Source organism: Nycticebus coucang, chromosome 23, assembly GCF_027406575.1.
Source record: "Nycticebus coucang isolate mNycCou1 chromosome 23, mNycCou1.pri, whole genome shotgun sequence".
In the NCBI taxonomy this organism is placed as follows: Eukaryota; Metazoa; Chordata; class Mammalia; order Primates; family Lorisidae; genus Nycticebus; species Nycticebus coucang.
The window spans coordinates 5169317-5186023 of NC_069802.1; positions in this window are offsets into that span (position 1 = coordinate 5169317).

Sequence of the window (16707 nt, forward strand, 5' to 3'; positions counted from 1 at the left end):
GTGGATTCACTCTGAGATAGTCAGAATGAGCTATGTGATGTTCCAGTAACAAGAATCCCCTACATCAGTGGCTTAAAGCCACAAAGATATTTCCTTTCTCATGCTATATTCCCCTTCACAATGCCCTCACTTAAGAAAGCAAGCTGAGGGCGGCACCTGTGGCTCAGTCGGTAGGGCGCCGGCCCCGTATACCGAGGGTGGCGGGTTCAAACCCAGCCCCGGCCAAACTGCAACCAAAAAATAGCCGGGCGTTGTGGCGGGCGCCTGTAGTCCCGGCTACTCGGGAGGCTGAGGCAAGAGAATCGCTTGAGCCCAGGAGTTGGAGGTTGCTGTGAGCTGTGTGAGGCCACGGCACTCTACCGAGGGCCATAAAGTGAGACTCTGTCTCTACAAAAAAAAAAAAAAAAAAAAAGAAAGCAAGCTGAGGTGATGCCTGTGGTTCAAGGAGTAGGGCGCTGGTCCCATATGCCGGAGGTGGCAGGTTCAAACCCAGCCCCGGCCAAAAACCACAAAAAACAAAAAAAGAAAGCAAGCTGAGAGAGTCTCCTAAACCTGTGATGACAGTGTTTTCTGTGGAAGAAGAAAGGAAGGGTGAGGAGTTACATAGCCTCTTAAAGGCTCCTGCCCAGACGCGACACGTGTCACTTCTGCTCATGTTCCATTGGCTGAAGCGAGAGAGAGGTCAGGGGTGTTCAGTCCCACCTCTCTCCCAGGTGGAAGAGAAGCAGATGTCAGTGGAAACCCCAAAGACCATCACAGAACCCTGAGCCCACCCACCACAGAGAAGGAACCCCTGCCCCTGCCTCTGAGTAAGAAGTGGAGTGAAATCGCCTGGATAGAGGAACAAATGGATCCCAGAAGAGGGAACAAGGAAAAGGTCAGAAAAGGGGAAGGGAGCAATGCGACCAAGAACAGTGGGCTTGGGATTGGGGGCAGAAAGAGGAGGAGATGAGTGAGAGAGCTCCTGTGGGTGGCGGAAACGTGGAGAGCACTGAGAGAGGTCTGCAGAGATTTATAGGATCGCTTGTTAGGCATTGTGCCACTTAAACTTCTGTGACAGTTTCTCAAGTGACGTTAACGGACTTTTGTTGCTTTTTTGAATCAGTTTTACGTTTCTTTCAGATGGAACACCAGGCTAAGACAGGCCTCATGGCAGCCCACACATGTTGAGTTACTACAAGAAACCAAGGAACTTCTCAGACACTTGGCACTTGAACTCGGCTTCCCAGGACTCTGTCCAGAGAGCGTCTTTCTTCTCCTCCGCTGATAGAGGGACTTTGGTAGGAGTTCGAAATGTGCAGATGATAACACTTTTATATGTAAGTATTTTAAATGTATCAAATCCTATATAATTACACCTTCATATAACTTGTGGCTCACTTAGCAAAGTCTGTCTGTCCAATACTGGATTTGTCCTACAAGTAAATTTTTTCAAAGTATTTTTCATGCTTACAAAAAGAAATAAAATGGAAATAAGTTTCTGATCTCATTTTAAAATTTTATTTATTTTTATATTTATTTGTATTTTTTAGACATTCTCACTCTGTTTCTCAGGCTGTGTTATCAGCCTAGGTCACAGTGACTTCCAATTCCTGGCCTCAAACAATCATCCTGCCTCAGCCTCCCAAGTGGCTGGGACTATAAGTACCTACCACGACGCCTAGCTAATTTGCCTATTTTTAGTAGAGATGAGGTCTTGTTCTTGCTCAAGCTGGTCTGGAATTCCTTTACTCAAAGGATCCTCCCACCTTGGCCTCCCAGAGTGCTAGGGTCACAGACATGAGCCACTGTACCTGGCCTAAGTTTTATTTTCTTAAGTAAACTTTTTAGTTTAGAATAGTTGGGACTCATAGAAAAATTGAAAAGATAGTAAGTACAGAGAGTTCCCATATACCTTATACCCAGTTTCCATATTGTTAACATCGTACGCTAATTGGTATGGTAGATAGTTGACCCTCCATAGTTGACTAGTTTGTTACCGTCCCTTGGGTGGTCAACTTACAGAGGTTCTAGCTGTACTTGTCACAAGTAACAGACCAATGTTGACACATATTAACTAAAGTTCATACTTTATTCAGATTTCTTTAATTAATTTTTTTTAAGAGACAGGGCTGTCTGTGCTGTCTTGAACTTGAATTTGAACTCCTGGGCTCAAGGAATTCTCCCACCTCAGCCTCCCAAACAGCTGGAACTACAGACACTGGGCAGTCACTGCTTGATTTCCCTAGTTCATTCCTGTTGTTCGTTCTCTGTTCTAGGATCTCACCAAGATACCATATTACATTTAGTCTTTATGTATCCTTATTTTATTCTGATAAATATGGACATATCACACTGATTCACTTGTATTGAAAATAAAACAAACTCAAAAAAGAAGAAGAAAATAAAACTGAGTTCAGCTCAAGCTGAGGGAGCGCTGGGCTCTGAAACAATTCCAAGAGAAGACAAGATCGCCCCCTAGTGTGCAGAGTAGGTAGAGCACTTTCACTTTGCAACGTAGTGTTACCTCTGAAAAACCAATCTTGGTTTTAAAAAAAAGTTATTTTAGAAAAGGTAATAAACATCATGGTTTTAAAATACCTACCATCAGTGGTAGCCACAGCCAATTACTAACAAAAATGGCCAATAACCTCAACGGAGAAGTGCCCTTGAAGAGAGAGACAAGAACCTCGGATCTGAGAGGTGTTCAAGTAAAAATCCTGCGGAGTTGGCTTTTTGCATTAATCAGGATTAAGGAATCTCAAAGGTCAGACATCCACTCTCCGAATATAGTATTATCCTAAAGGCCTGTCTGCTGGTGCTGATGAGGAGTATAGTTAGCAACACTCCACCCTCATTTTTCTTTCTCCCTACTCCATAATTAACTGGATATCCGAGTTTTAGCCATTGAAACAGTTGAACATAGTGAAAAATCAGGAGGACGCTTCTGAAATAACTACCACAAAAACAGACGAACAGAAACTAGGCGTCCCTGCAGAAATGGACACAGTTAAGAATTTACTGGCTATTACTTAAAATGGAATTCTAATAATTCGGGTTATTTGATTTGGGTGGGCAGAGAGAACAGGATGGCATATTTGGAAGGATGGCTTCAACGATGGCTTTCTGGCAGCAAGGCTGACAACTGGCAGCCAGAGAAGAAACAAATCTACTGAACACACAATTTAGTCCTTGGTTTTATTGATGTGCCTAAATTATGAAGCCACATTCACATCACAATCACATCAGCATTTTCTTTTTATGAAAACATGAGAAAAATATTTTAATTTAAAATGACTAAAACTTCAAAAAGTTGTTGCAAGTTAGTTAAATTTCTATTATTTGGAAAATTCGTTTATTGTTTGTGACAGATTCTATTGATTGCTAACCTAACATCCACTCCCCCTCTTCTTACAGTAACAGAATTCACTTATTTGAGAAGACAAAAACTCAGCTAAATATTTTCCCAGATTTTCTTCAGCTAGGAATTGCTTTGTGACAGTTTTGGTCAATGAAATAAAAGCAGAAATCTTCTGGGCCTCTTGGAAATCTTATACTTTCCAGACAAAAGGGAACAGACAGCCTTAGCACTTCCTTGAGTTAAGATGTGATGGCTGGATCTGCAGCAGCTATTTGTACCATGAGGTGGCAAGAATGAAGACAAAAGTCTGCCCCATGGTGGGGCAGAAAGTTAGAAGAGCCTGTATCCCTGAAATTATTATCAAATACCCATCAAATACCACCAATAACCTAATTTGGACTTCTTGTATGCTTGTGTCTTTGAAAATCAAGTTTTCTGTTACCTGGAGCCCATTATATGACATACTGACCAATTGATGCTATTTTGAAACATTATTTTTAGTATCAGTAATTAAAATAGAGGCCAGGCATGGAGGCTCACAGTTGTAATCTTAGCACTCTAGGAGGCCAAGGCAGGTGGACTGCTTGAGCTCAGGAGTTCCATACCAGCCTGAGCAAAAGTGAGACTCTGTCTCTACTAAAAATAGAAAAACAAGCCGGGTGTTGCAGCGGGCACCTGTAGTCCCAGCTACTGGGGAGGCTGAGGCAGGATGATTGCTTGAGCCCAAGAGTTTGAGGTTACTGTGAGCTATGACACCATGACACTCTACCCAGGGCAACATTGAGACTATATCTCAATTAAAGAAAATTAAAATAATTAACATTTATTGGGGGCCAAACACTATATGAAGCTCTTTATGCTTTGTCTCTTTAATGCATACAGCAAGGCTATGATGTAGGTCTTATTATCAAGCCCTTTTTGTTCAGGGGTGGAGAAAGAATTCTGAAATTTAATTAAGTTTTCTGCTCAGGATGACATAACTAGTCAGTGGTGGAACAAGGGCTCCATTCAGGCCTGACTCCAGATGTTCTTACCCACTCTGCCATGCACTTATAATATTATAGTATCATAGCCACAATAGTGCTGAAAGACTTCCATTCATAATTTCTGTACAAACATTTTATCTAGGAACCAGTGTTTTACATGTTTTGCCATGTAACCTTTCAAATCTTCAATCAAAAAGAATTACAGTATTAGATTTTTATAGGGCAGACTTATTTGACAGCTCTTTTTTGCCATGTAACCTTTCAAATCTTCAATCAAAAAGAATTACAGTATTAGATTTTTATAGGGCAGACTTATTTGACAGCTCTTGAATTTCCCCAGTGATTTCCTACATTATAAATAATTTTTTTTTTTGAGACAGAGTCTCACTTTGTCGCCCTCAGTAGAGTGCTATGGTGTCATTGCTCACAGCAACCTCAAACTGTTGGGCTCAAGCGATCCCCTTGTCTTAACTTCCCACGTAGCTGGAACTACAGGCGCCCAGCACAACACCCTGCTATTTTTAGAGACAGGGTCTTGCTCTGCTTCAGGCTGGTCTCCAACCTGTGAGCTCAGGCAATCCACCTTGGTCGGCCTCCCAGAGTGCTAGGATTACAGGTGTGAGCCACAGCGCCCAACCTTATAAATAATTTCTCATCCCTCTACGTACTTTATTTCTCTGTTACAGCTCATTATATGTATTTTGTGGATCTTGCTGGCATATATTTTATACAGGTCAGGAATTTGCATATTGGCGATTGATATCTCAATGATGGTAGACATTTAAGTTCTAGAAACTTATAATTATTACTATTAAGGAATTCCAACAATGTTTTTATTTCTGAAGTTCTGGGGGTCTTGTACAATTTCTTCAGGTCAATCAATTGCACCATTCAGTGTCTCTGGTGGAGTATCAATAGCAAAGACATAATAATTTTTCAAGTCTGTCTTAGCAGGGGTTTTACCCCCAAAGCAAAGCACCACCATCCTATTTTACACCAGGGTAAGGACCTCACAAATGGTTGCCGTTGTTAACATCATCATCCCAGCTAACCACGTCTCTCACCGTTTTAAGACCTTTATTCTCTTTTGGACAATGAAATCTAAACAGCCAAATTCTGAAAGAGTAAAATGTTTCAGCAAATGAAAATAGCTGTTCAGACCAGGCCTTCTCTCTATCCCTCACAATACTGATACCTTGCTCGCATCTACTCTATTTTCAGGTGAGTTCTTCAGTCTAGGAATAGAACAGGAATGATTGCTCCTTTATAAGGAATTCAAAAATCTGTATGACTTATACTGAGTCCACTCGGAACATTCTAAACATTTCAAATAATTTTTATACTTTTTTTATTGTTAAATCATAGCTGTATACATCAGTGCAATCAAGGGGTACAATGTGCTGGTTTCATATACAATCTGAAATATTCTCATCAAACTGTTCAACATAGCCTTCATGGCATTTTCTCAATTATTGTATGTAGACATTTTTATTATGCCTTTAGTAAGTTTCTCCTGTACCCATTCTAAGATGGACAGTAGGTGTGGCCCCATCCATTACCATCCCTCTAACCTAACCTCCCCGCTCCCTTCCCCTTCCTTGGCCCTTTCCTCATAGTCTTGTGCTATAGTTGGGTTATAGCCTTCATGTGAAAGCTATAATTTAGCTTCATGGTAGAGCTGAGTACATTGGATACTTTTTCTTCCATTCCTGAGCTACTTTGCTAAGAAGAATATGTTCCAACTCCATCCATGTAAACATGAAAGAGGTAAAGTCTCCATCTTTCTTTAAGGCTGCATAGTATTCCATGGTATACATGTACCACAATTTGCTAGTCCATTCGTGGGTGGATGGGCACTTGGGCTTCTTCCATGACTTAGCAATTATGAATTGGGCTGCAATAAACATTCTGGTACAGATGTCTTTGTTATATTGTGATTTTTGGTCTTCTGGGTATAAACCTAGTAAAGGAATTATAGGATCGAATGGCAGGTCTATTTTTAGGTCTCTAAGTATTCTCCAAACATCCTTCCAGAAGGACCGTATTAGCATGCATTCCCACCAGCAGTGTAGAAGTGTGCCCTTTTCTCCACATCCACGCCAACATGTCTGGTTTGGGGATTTTGTTATGTGGGTTACTTTTATTGGGGTTAGGTGATATCTCAGAGTAGTTTTGATTTGCATTTCTCTGATGATTAAGGATGATGAGCTTTTTTTCATGTGTTTGTAGATCGTGCATCTGTCTTCTTTAGAGAAGTTTCTCTTCAAGTCCCTTGCCCACCCTGAGATGGGATCACGTGTTCTTTTCTTGCTAATATGTTTGAGTTCTCTGTGGATTCTGGTTATTAGACCTTTATCGGAGGTATAACCTGCAAATATTTTCTCCCATTCTGAGGGCTGTATGCTTGCTTTACTTACTATGTTCTTGGCTGTGCAGAAGCTTTTTAGTTTGATCAGGTCCCAGTAGTGTATTTTTGATACTGCTTCAATGGCCGGGGGAGTCCTCCTCATAAAATATTCACCCATGCCAATTCCTTCAAGAGTTTTCCCTGCACTTTCTTCAAGTATTTTTACAGTTTCATGTCTTAAGTTTAAACCTTTTATCCAGTGAGAGTCTATCTTAGTTAATGGTGAAAGGTGTGGGTCCAGTTTCAATCTTCTACAGGTTGCCAGCCAGTTCACCCAGCACCATTTGTTAAATAGGGAATCTTTTCCCCACTGAATGTTTTTTTATTTTATTTTATTTTATTTTTTATTGTTGGGGATTCATTGAGGTTACAATAAGCCACACTGAATGTTTTTAATTGGCTTGTCAAAGATCAAATAACGGTAAGTAGCTGGATTCATCTCTTGGTTCCCTATTCTGTTCCAGACATCTACTTCTCTGTTTTTGTGCCAATACCATGCTGTTTTGATCACTATGGATTTAGAGTACAGTCTCAGGTCTGGTAGCGTGATTCCTCCTGCTTTGTTTTTCTTGATGAGTAATGTTTTGACTATTCGAGGTTTTTTCTGATTCCATATAAAATGAAGTATTATTTTTTCAAGATCTTTAAAATATGATAATGGAGCTTTAATAGGAATTGCATTAAAATTATATATTGCTTTGGGTAGTATAGACATTTTAACAATGTTGATTCTTCCCAGCCATGAGCATGGTATGTTTTTCCATTTGTTGACATCTTCAGCTATTTCTTTTCTTAAAGTTTCATTGTTCTCTTTGTAGAGATCTTTCACATCCTTTGTTAGGTATAATCCCAAATATCTCATCTTCTTTGGCACTACTGTGAAAGGAATAGAGTCCTTGACTGTTTTTTCGGCTTGGCTATTGTTGGTATATATAAAGGCTACAGATTTATGGGTGTTGATTTTGTAGCCTGAGACATTGCTGTATTCCTTGATCACTTCTAAAAGTTTTGTAGTAGAATCCCTAGTGTTTTCCAGATATACGATCATATCTGCGAAGAGTGAAAGTTTGATCTCTTCTGACCCTATGTGGATACCCTTGATCACCTTTTCTTCCCTAATTGCAATGGCTAAAACTTCCATTACAATGTTAAAGAGCAATGGAGACAATGGGCAACCTTGCCTGGTTCCTGATCTAAGTGGTAATGATTTCAATTTAACTCCATTCAATATGATATTGACTGTGCGTTTGCTGTAGATGGCCTCTATTAGTTTAAGAAATGTCCCTTCATATCAATTTTCTTAAGTGTTCTGATCATGAAGGGATGCTGGATATTATCAAAAGCTTTTCCTGCATCAATTGAAAGAATCATATGGTCCTTATTTCTCAGTTTGTTTGTGTGCTGAATTATATTTATAGATTTACATATATTGAACCAGCCTTGAGACCCTGGGATAAATCCCACTTGGTCGTGGTGTATAATGTTTTTGATGTGTTCTTGGATTCTGTTTGTTAGGATCCTATTGGGTATTTTAGCATCAATATTCATTAGTGATATTGGTCTATAATTTTCTTTTCCTGTTGGGTCTTTCCCTGGTTTGGGGATCAAGGTGATGTTTGCTTTGTAGAATGGGTAATATTCCTTCTTTTTCTATTTTTTGGAAGAGATTTAGTAATATAGTACCAGTTCTTCTTTAAAAGTTTGGTAGAAATCTGATGTAAAGCCATCTGGTCCTGGGATTTTCTTTTTAGGGAGATTTTGCATAGTTGATGCTATTTCAGAACTTGATATTGGCCTGTTCAACATTTCCACTTCATTCTGGCTAAGTCTTGGTAGGTGACATACTTCTAGGTATTGGTCAATTTCTTTCAGATTTTCGTATTTCTGAGAGTTGAGTTCCTTGTAATATTTGTTAAGGATTTTTTGAATTTCTGAGGGGTCTGTTTGTTATTTCATTGTTACCATTTCTGATTGATGAAATTATAGAGTTTACTCTTTTTTTTCCTGGTTAGGTTGGCCAAAGGTTTATCTATTTTATTGATCTTTTCAAAATACCAACTTTTGGATTTATTGATCTGTTGTATAATTCTTTTGTTTTCAATTTCAATTAATTCTGCTCTGATTTTGGTTATTTCTTTTCTTCTGCTGGGTTTGGCGTTGGAGTGTTCTTCCTTCTCCAGTTGCTTGAGATGTCCCAATAAGTTATTGACTTCCTCTCTTTCCGTTTTCTTGAGAAGGATTGCAGTGCTATAAATTTCCCTCTTATGACTGCCTTTGCAGTATCCCAGAGGTTCTGGTAATTCGTGTCTTGATTGTTGTTTTGTTCCAAAAATTTGGTGATTCCCTTCTTAATCTAGTCTATAACCCATCTATCCTTCAGCATAAGGTTGTTTAGCTTCTATGTTTTTGTATGGGTATGCAGGTTCCTGTTGTTATTGAGTTCAAATTTTATTCCATGATGGTCTGAGAAGATGCAAGGAATAATTTCTATTTTTTTAAATTTGCTGAGGTTAGATTAGTGGCCTAGGATGTGGTCGATTTTGGAGTATGTTCTGTGGGCTGATGAGAAGAATGTGTATTCAGTTTTGTTGGGATGAAATGTTCTGTAGATGTCTGTTAAGTTCAGATGTTGAATGATTAAGTTTAAATCTAAAATTTCTTTGTTTAGCTTCTTTTTGGAAGATCTATCCAGCACTGCTAAAGGGGTGTTGAAATCTCCAACTACTATGGAACTGGAGGAAATCAAGTTGCTCATGTCTGTTAGAGTTGCTCTTATAAATTGAGGTGCGTTCTGGTTGGGTGCATAAATATTAAAAATTGATATCTCATCATATTGAGTATTACCTTTAACAAATATGAAGTGTCCATCCTTATCCTTCCTTATTTTGGTTGGTTTAAAACCTATTGCATCTGTGAATAGGATTGCAACGCCTGCTTTTTTCTGCTTTCCATTTGCCTTGAGTATATATGACCATCCCTTCACCTTGAGTCTATATTTGTCTTTTAATGTAAGATGCAATTCTTGTATACAGCAGATATCTGGCTTGAGTTTTTGTATCCAGCCAGCCAACCTGTGCCTCTTTAGAGGACAATTTAAACCATTCACATTAATTGAGAATACTGATAAGCCTTTCGAGAGTCCGTTGGACATTTTTAATCCTTTTGCGACTGTGGAAGTTGGGATTTGATCAAAAATTTTTGGGTAGGTTTACTTTTGTGGCAGAGGATTACACTGGTCTTTATGGAGGATAGGTCTGAGAATATCCTGGAGAGTTGGTTTAGTTATGGCAAATTTCTTCAACATGTGAATGTCATTGAAGTATTTTATTTCTCCATCATAAAGGAAACTCAGTTTAGCTGGGTACAGGATCCTGGGTTGAAAGTTATTTTGTTTTAGGAGATTAAAAGTCAATGACCATCCTCTTCTAGCTTGAAAGGTTTCAGCAGAGAGATCTGCAGTTATTCTAATTTTCTTGCCCTTGTATATGATGGTTTTCTGTTATCTGGCTGCTTTCAGAATTTTCTCCTTCGTATTAACATTAGTTAAATTGATTATGATGTGTCATATTTAGGTTGAGTCGTGCTGGAGTTCTGAAACTGTCTGCTATCTGAATTTCAGAATCTCTTGGCATGTCTGGAAAGTTCTCCTTCATAATCTCATGGAGAAGAGACTCTGTGCCTTGTGAAGTCACTTCATCGCTTTCGGGGATCCCTATAAGATGAATATCAGTTTTCTTCGAATTATCCCAGAGCTCTCTGAGAGAGTGATCTGTTTTTGCCCTCCATTTCTCTTCCTCTTTGAGAGTTTGGAAGCGTTTGAAAGCTTTGTCTTCAATGTCAGAAATCCTTTCTTCTGCTTCCTCCATTCTGTTACTGAGGGATTCTACTGTGTTTCTCAGATCTTTGAGGGCTGCAACTTTTTGTCTCAATGTGTCAAAATCTTTGGTCATTTGGTCTTTGAATTCATTAAATTCTTGAGATATCTTTTGGGTTACTGCTTGGAATTCTAATTTGATCTTATTTGCTATCCAGATTCTAAATTCGATTTCTGACATCTCAGCTAGTTGTTTGTGCATGGGATCTTGTGCTGTGTCTGCCCCATTGATCCTTGGGGGAGTTGATCTACTCTGATTATTCATATTTCCAGAGTTTTTCTGTTGATTTCGCCTCATGATTGTTTTTCACCATTGCCTCTGGCTGTCATCAGAGTTGGGGAGGTGTCTCTCCAAGATGAGACCCCAGTGGGATCACTCTATTGTTGCTGGATCTTTGTAGGGAGTGACCCTGTGTAGCTCCTCTGGGGCTGCCCAAGCCGGGGAGTTCTGGTTCTGGAAGCAGCTTGCCGGGGCAGTTCTCTCACAATGGCTCCCTGCAGCCCACAGCCAAACACTATTAGCTCCATCGGGCTCAGCGGCTCAGTCTGGGGCCCTAGACAATGCCCAAAGTTCTCCACACTCCTGCTCAAGCTTTCCCCAAGGCAGTTCAACTGGGTGCCAAGTCCAAAAATACCAAAACAGTTCACAGGTAAGGCCTTTTCAGTTTGCAGTCTCACTGCTGCTTGTACTTATGGCTGCCGGCAGGATTAGGTCGATCGAACACACGCAACCACTTGCCAGTTTTCCACTGTTTTTGTCATCCTCTTGGGGTCCAGAAGTCCCTTTCTGACTCCCTGTATCCTCAAAGGGATGATTATAGGTAGATCCTACCAGCCAGAGATGCCTGGTGTCTTATCTCCCCAGACTCACTGTGCCCTGTTGCAGGGAAGCTGTTATTCGGCCGCCATCTTGGATTGTCCAACATACTCCTTTTTGAAAGTTGCCTTTTCTCTCAAATAAATTTTTAACTGTGCTATATTTGGATTTTCCACTCATTTTATTGATTTTTTGATTAATCTATTACTCTGTAAATTAATTAGGAAGCCTATGAAATGAATAATAGGAGAAATTAGTTAAACGATATTGTTATTTCACATTTTTAAGAAGAAAGATGCCATCTTAGTCAATTTTCAGAGAAGCTCTATCTTCAAGGCTGAAGGATATGAATGCCCATTTGGGTTTTGGTGTTGGTACCCTACAAAGTTTGGCTTCTTTACTTGTAGGTCAAGGAGGGTAATCAGGTAGTAAATCCTAGATGATGTGATGGCTCAGTCATAATCAATTTTTAGTGAAACAGTAGTATTAACTTAGGACATGACTGTAATGATGTTAGTGCTCCTTACTCTATGAGAGTGTTCATGGCACAGGTTCTGGCATATGGAGGGTGTTAAATAATAATTTGTTGTATGAATAAACATTTCTGTTGTCATTCTTTCCTGAGTCTGAGATTTAGAAATTTTAAAATAATCTCTCTCTCAAATATTAGTAACTTTGGCTCCTCATGGAGATTCACAGATCTCCTTTTGAGGTTCTGTGAGAATGAAACTAGGACTCAGTGAAAATTAGGTGTGCTTCAGGTTATGGTAGAAATTAAACTCCACCATAGAATCTGGATTTAAAGAGAAAGTTAGCATCAAAAGAAACCATTCTGAATATTTATGTCTGTCTGGTGTGGCGGCATCTTACAAGGGATAGGTAACACCTTTTGCCTGAAGTGCTGGCCAAATTTTAATTCTCAAATTATAGCATCTCCCCCCCTTCAAATTTCTAAAAGGGCAAAAAAAGGATATCTCTGGTGGCGGTTGTGGGTAGGGCATCGGCCACATATACCGAGGCTGGTGGGTTTGAACTTGGCCTGGGCCAGCTAAACAATGACAACTGGAACTACAATAAAAAAAATAGCCAGGCGTTGTGGTGGGCGCCTATAGTCCCAGCTATTTGGGAGACTAAGGCAAGAGCATCGCTTAAGCCCAAGAGTTTGAGGTTGCTATGAGCTGTGACGCCATGGCACTCTACCCAGGGTGATGGCTTGAGACTCTGTCTCAAAAAACAAGAAAAAAAAAAAAGGACATCTCCCACAGGAACTTGAGTTTTCTAATTAAAACCACTTTTCATGTTACTTTAAAGTGATGACAATAAACTCCTATAAAAACTTTTTGTAATCTTTACTACAAAATCTCCTTTATTACCTACAAAACCAATATTTATAACTTGATTGTAAAATTATATAAATTATGTTATTAGGAGGGTTCTGTTCTTAGACCACAGCTTAGGGCTATGTAAAAAAGTTAAACATACAGAAGCCTGGCTAGTTCATTGAAGAATGAAGATAGGTAGGAAAATGTGATATTCGGCCGGGTGCAGTTGCTCACACCTGTAATCCTAGCACTTTGGGAAGCTGAGGTATGTGGATTGCTTGACCTTAGGAGTTCCAGACCAGCCTAAGCAAGAGTGAGACCCGTCTCCATACATATTTATTAAATCTGATATTTACATTAAAATATAAATAAGAATTCTCCTGTTCATCTGCTGCTTTCCAAGAGAATATTTATAGAATAAAATAAAAACACACTCATGACTCCAAAAAGGAAAAAAATTAAGTATGCTGCCCAGGGTTGTCCTGCTCTCACTTGCCCAAGTTTCCCGTCTAATTTGAAACCTCATCTTGCATTATGTTAACCACCTGAAACCCCTTTTGGAACAAAACAGGCTGTGAGAATATAAATTTAGTTGGTGCAATTGAGCATCATACCTAGATTGGAACTTTCTGGGAACAGGGACAAACGTACAAACATGGTAAAGTGCTTAGGTCTTGTGTCCACGAGGGGGAGCCCTCGGTCCCTCAAGATAGATGGCCAAGGAAAAGAAGCCAAACTCTGTAAAAGAAAGAGGCTTATTGTGAGCCCAACATGAGTGACCATGGCCTGGAAAACCACGCCCAAGAAGCCTTGGGCAAGTGGTCTCGCTGTGGGTGGGTTGCAGTTTGTTTTACACATTTCAGGGAGACTGAAATTACAGGTAAAGTCACGAAACAAGTCATGGAAGGTGTCCATTGGTCTGGCCTGAAAAGGCAGGATGGTTGCGAATAGATTGAAGCTTATAGGTGGGTTGAAAGAGTCTTTGTAATTGGTTAAAGAAATGAAACTGTGTCTAAAGGCTTGGAACATTTTAAATTAAGATAAGAAAGTCCGTTAATCAGAGATAAGCCATTGGACACAGACCCAGACTGAGATGGTCTGTTAGGTAATTTGATGACCCACAGGTGTGGCTTAACCTTGGTCTTCTACAACTTTAGACCTGTTGATGACTGTGTAGCTTACTGTTACAAGGAACAGCTCCAAAGGGACAGTGCATACCCAGGCATCTCTGGCCTCCCTTCTGCCCACGGCCTTCAACACAGCTTGAAGATTTTTTCATTGGAGGGTGTCCTCTTAGACCAACAGGGGTGTAGGGAAGGGTCCATTTAGTTGGCTTGAGTTCACAGAAATGATGAATTTCCAGATACTATATTCTGAAAAAAAATTCTCAGAGGCCGTTCTATGGGGGCTGATGAGCCACATAATGAATGTTCTTAACTTTACACTAGAGGAAGCAGGTTTTCTTTCTTTATATAAAAATCTTGATAAAGTAAAAAATATAACATCAAAGTAAAATCTATAAAAATGCTTCTTGTGGCCCAATCTGAACTTTTGATGACAGGACTGAGAAGGCTAAATGAAGAGTGTCCCTCAGACCAGATTCTCCTGTTACAAATAGGTTTTTTGAAGGGCAAGGAAGTTAGGGGTTACATTTGTCTTTTACTTTTTGGAAAAGCAGTGGTGTGTGTATGATCATGGTAAAGAATTCAAACAGCCCAAAAGAAAATTCAGGTAAAAGACAGTCTCATTACCACCCCTAAGGTCGGTCCCCACTTTCCTCTCCACAGGTACCCAGATAACAGTATCTTCTGTGTTCTTCTAGAGATCAATACAACTCAAAGTCCTTTTTATTTCACAGAGGGCATGCAGGCACCCGGGGGTCATTCCACATCATTCCACACACAGCTATTGTATCTTGATCTCCCTAAAAGGTCATAATATTTCAGTGAATAATGCATCATAAGTTAACCAGTTTCCTCCTGAGGGACATTTAAGTCCAGGCTTGGCCACAAATAACACTATAATATATATTCTTGTGTTATTATCTACGCAAGCACATGTAAGGTAAATTCTTAGAAGTGGAATCACTGAATCCAAGGCGTAGTTTAAATTTTAAATGTTACCCGTTGTTTTCTAAAAGAATCAGCAATACTTTAATTCAACAAATTCAACAAATATTTGAAATATCTGAGTGAGTATCATGTGCCAGGAACTGTTCTGGGTGTTTGTCGTAGATTGATAAACAAATTAATGATCTCTGCTCCCATAAAGCTTACAATGTATGTATAAAATAAGTTAATTGAAAAAAAGTAAAATAAAATAAGTTAATTGTGTGGGAGCTAGATGGTGATGAGTGCTATGAAAAGAGAAGGGGCTTGGGGACGATTAGGAGCTGGGGGAACAGCTGAGTTACAATTTTTCCTGAGAAGGTGACATGTAAGCAAAGACTTGAAGCAGGCGAGGATCGAAGGGATTCCCTGAATTGCTACCTGGGGCAAAGAGCTGAGGGTTGCCTGAGGCTGGGCCAGGGGAGCGGAGTGGAGTAGAGGGAGGGAGGAGGAGAAGAGGACGTGTTGCCAGAGAAACAAAGGCAGGGTAGACTCCTTGGCTTTTATGCCAAATGACTGGGGAGCCCCCGGAGGACGACTTGAGATGAGGATTGATATGACTGGATTACATTTTTAAAGGATCGCTAGTGGCTGTGGGAGTAAGGGCTGAAATAGGGAAGTGGTCAGATTCTGGATATATTTTGAATGTAGAAATCAACAGGATTTATTAACAGTTTGGTTGTGAGGTGGGGGGAGGGGGAAGAGAGATCACAAGAATGACTACACAGTTGCTACTGCTGACATGGTAGGAGCAGGTTTGGTTTTGCACACACTCACCCTGAGATGTCTGTTGGGGATCCAAGTGGAGATGCTGAGTAGGCAGTTGGATATTTGAACCTCAAATCTCCAGACCAGTAACAAATGGTTTCCAAACCACGAAACCCTGACTTGCAGACAGAGAAGTGGGCCCAGGATGCGTCCTGGGACACAACCAATTAAGAGCTGCAAGACTAAAATGAAGAAATCCACAGTGAAATTGGTAAGAGAGGGGATGTGGAAGGGAAAGAAAGAAAAAAAGTGAGAGGGCGGAGGAGGGTGAGAGATGGTGAGAGAACAAACTTCCAAATACCAGGACATGGGATGAGTCATCACTGCAGATCCCACATTCATTACAAAGGTGAAGGTTATGAACAACTTCACTAAACTTCACTAAAACTCTCTCTCTCCCTCCCCTCTAGAAATCGCACAGATTAGTAAGAGGGACCTTTCCATGTTGGTCTTTAGGTCCACGAGGCCCTGCTCAGTTTTTCAATCTTTTGTCTGTTTCCAGAGTGAATAAATCTTGCTGATCTCTTCAACCTCACTGACTCTCTGCCATCTTTATTCAGCTATTGAATCCATCTAGCAAATTTAAAGAATTTCACGTACTTTTTCGGTTCTGAAGATTTCCATTTGGTTCTTAAACATTTTTTTCTACTCTCGGGAGAACGTCTACTTTGCAGTCCTGAGTGTGTTTACTTTTCTAACAGCCGCCTCGAAGTCTCTGAGATGCCAACATCTGGAGCATCTGAGGGCTGACTTCTGTTGTTTTATTCCTGAGAATTTGTCAGATTTTCTCGGTTCTTTGTATGACAAGTAATTTTTGATTAAATGGCAGGCACATTGAAGTGTAGACTGCAGGTCTTGTTAAAATAGTCTGGCAAAGGTTGATTTTTGTTCAACAATCCACCCAGAGAGCTTCAGAAGGCAAGTTCTGCACCACCGTCTGAGGCCGCTTTCAGGGTGGGTCCAGGTTCCAGGGTTCACGCGACGCTGGATCTCCCACACACGCACCTCCCAGTGTCTAGACTGCACTTCAGTTCTTCAAGTCTTCCCTGTGCTGTTTGGGGGCTGTCCTGAGGGAGAAAGCTTGG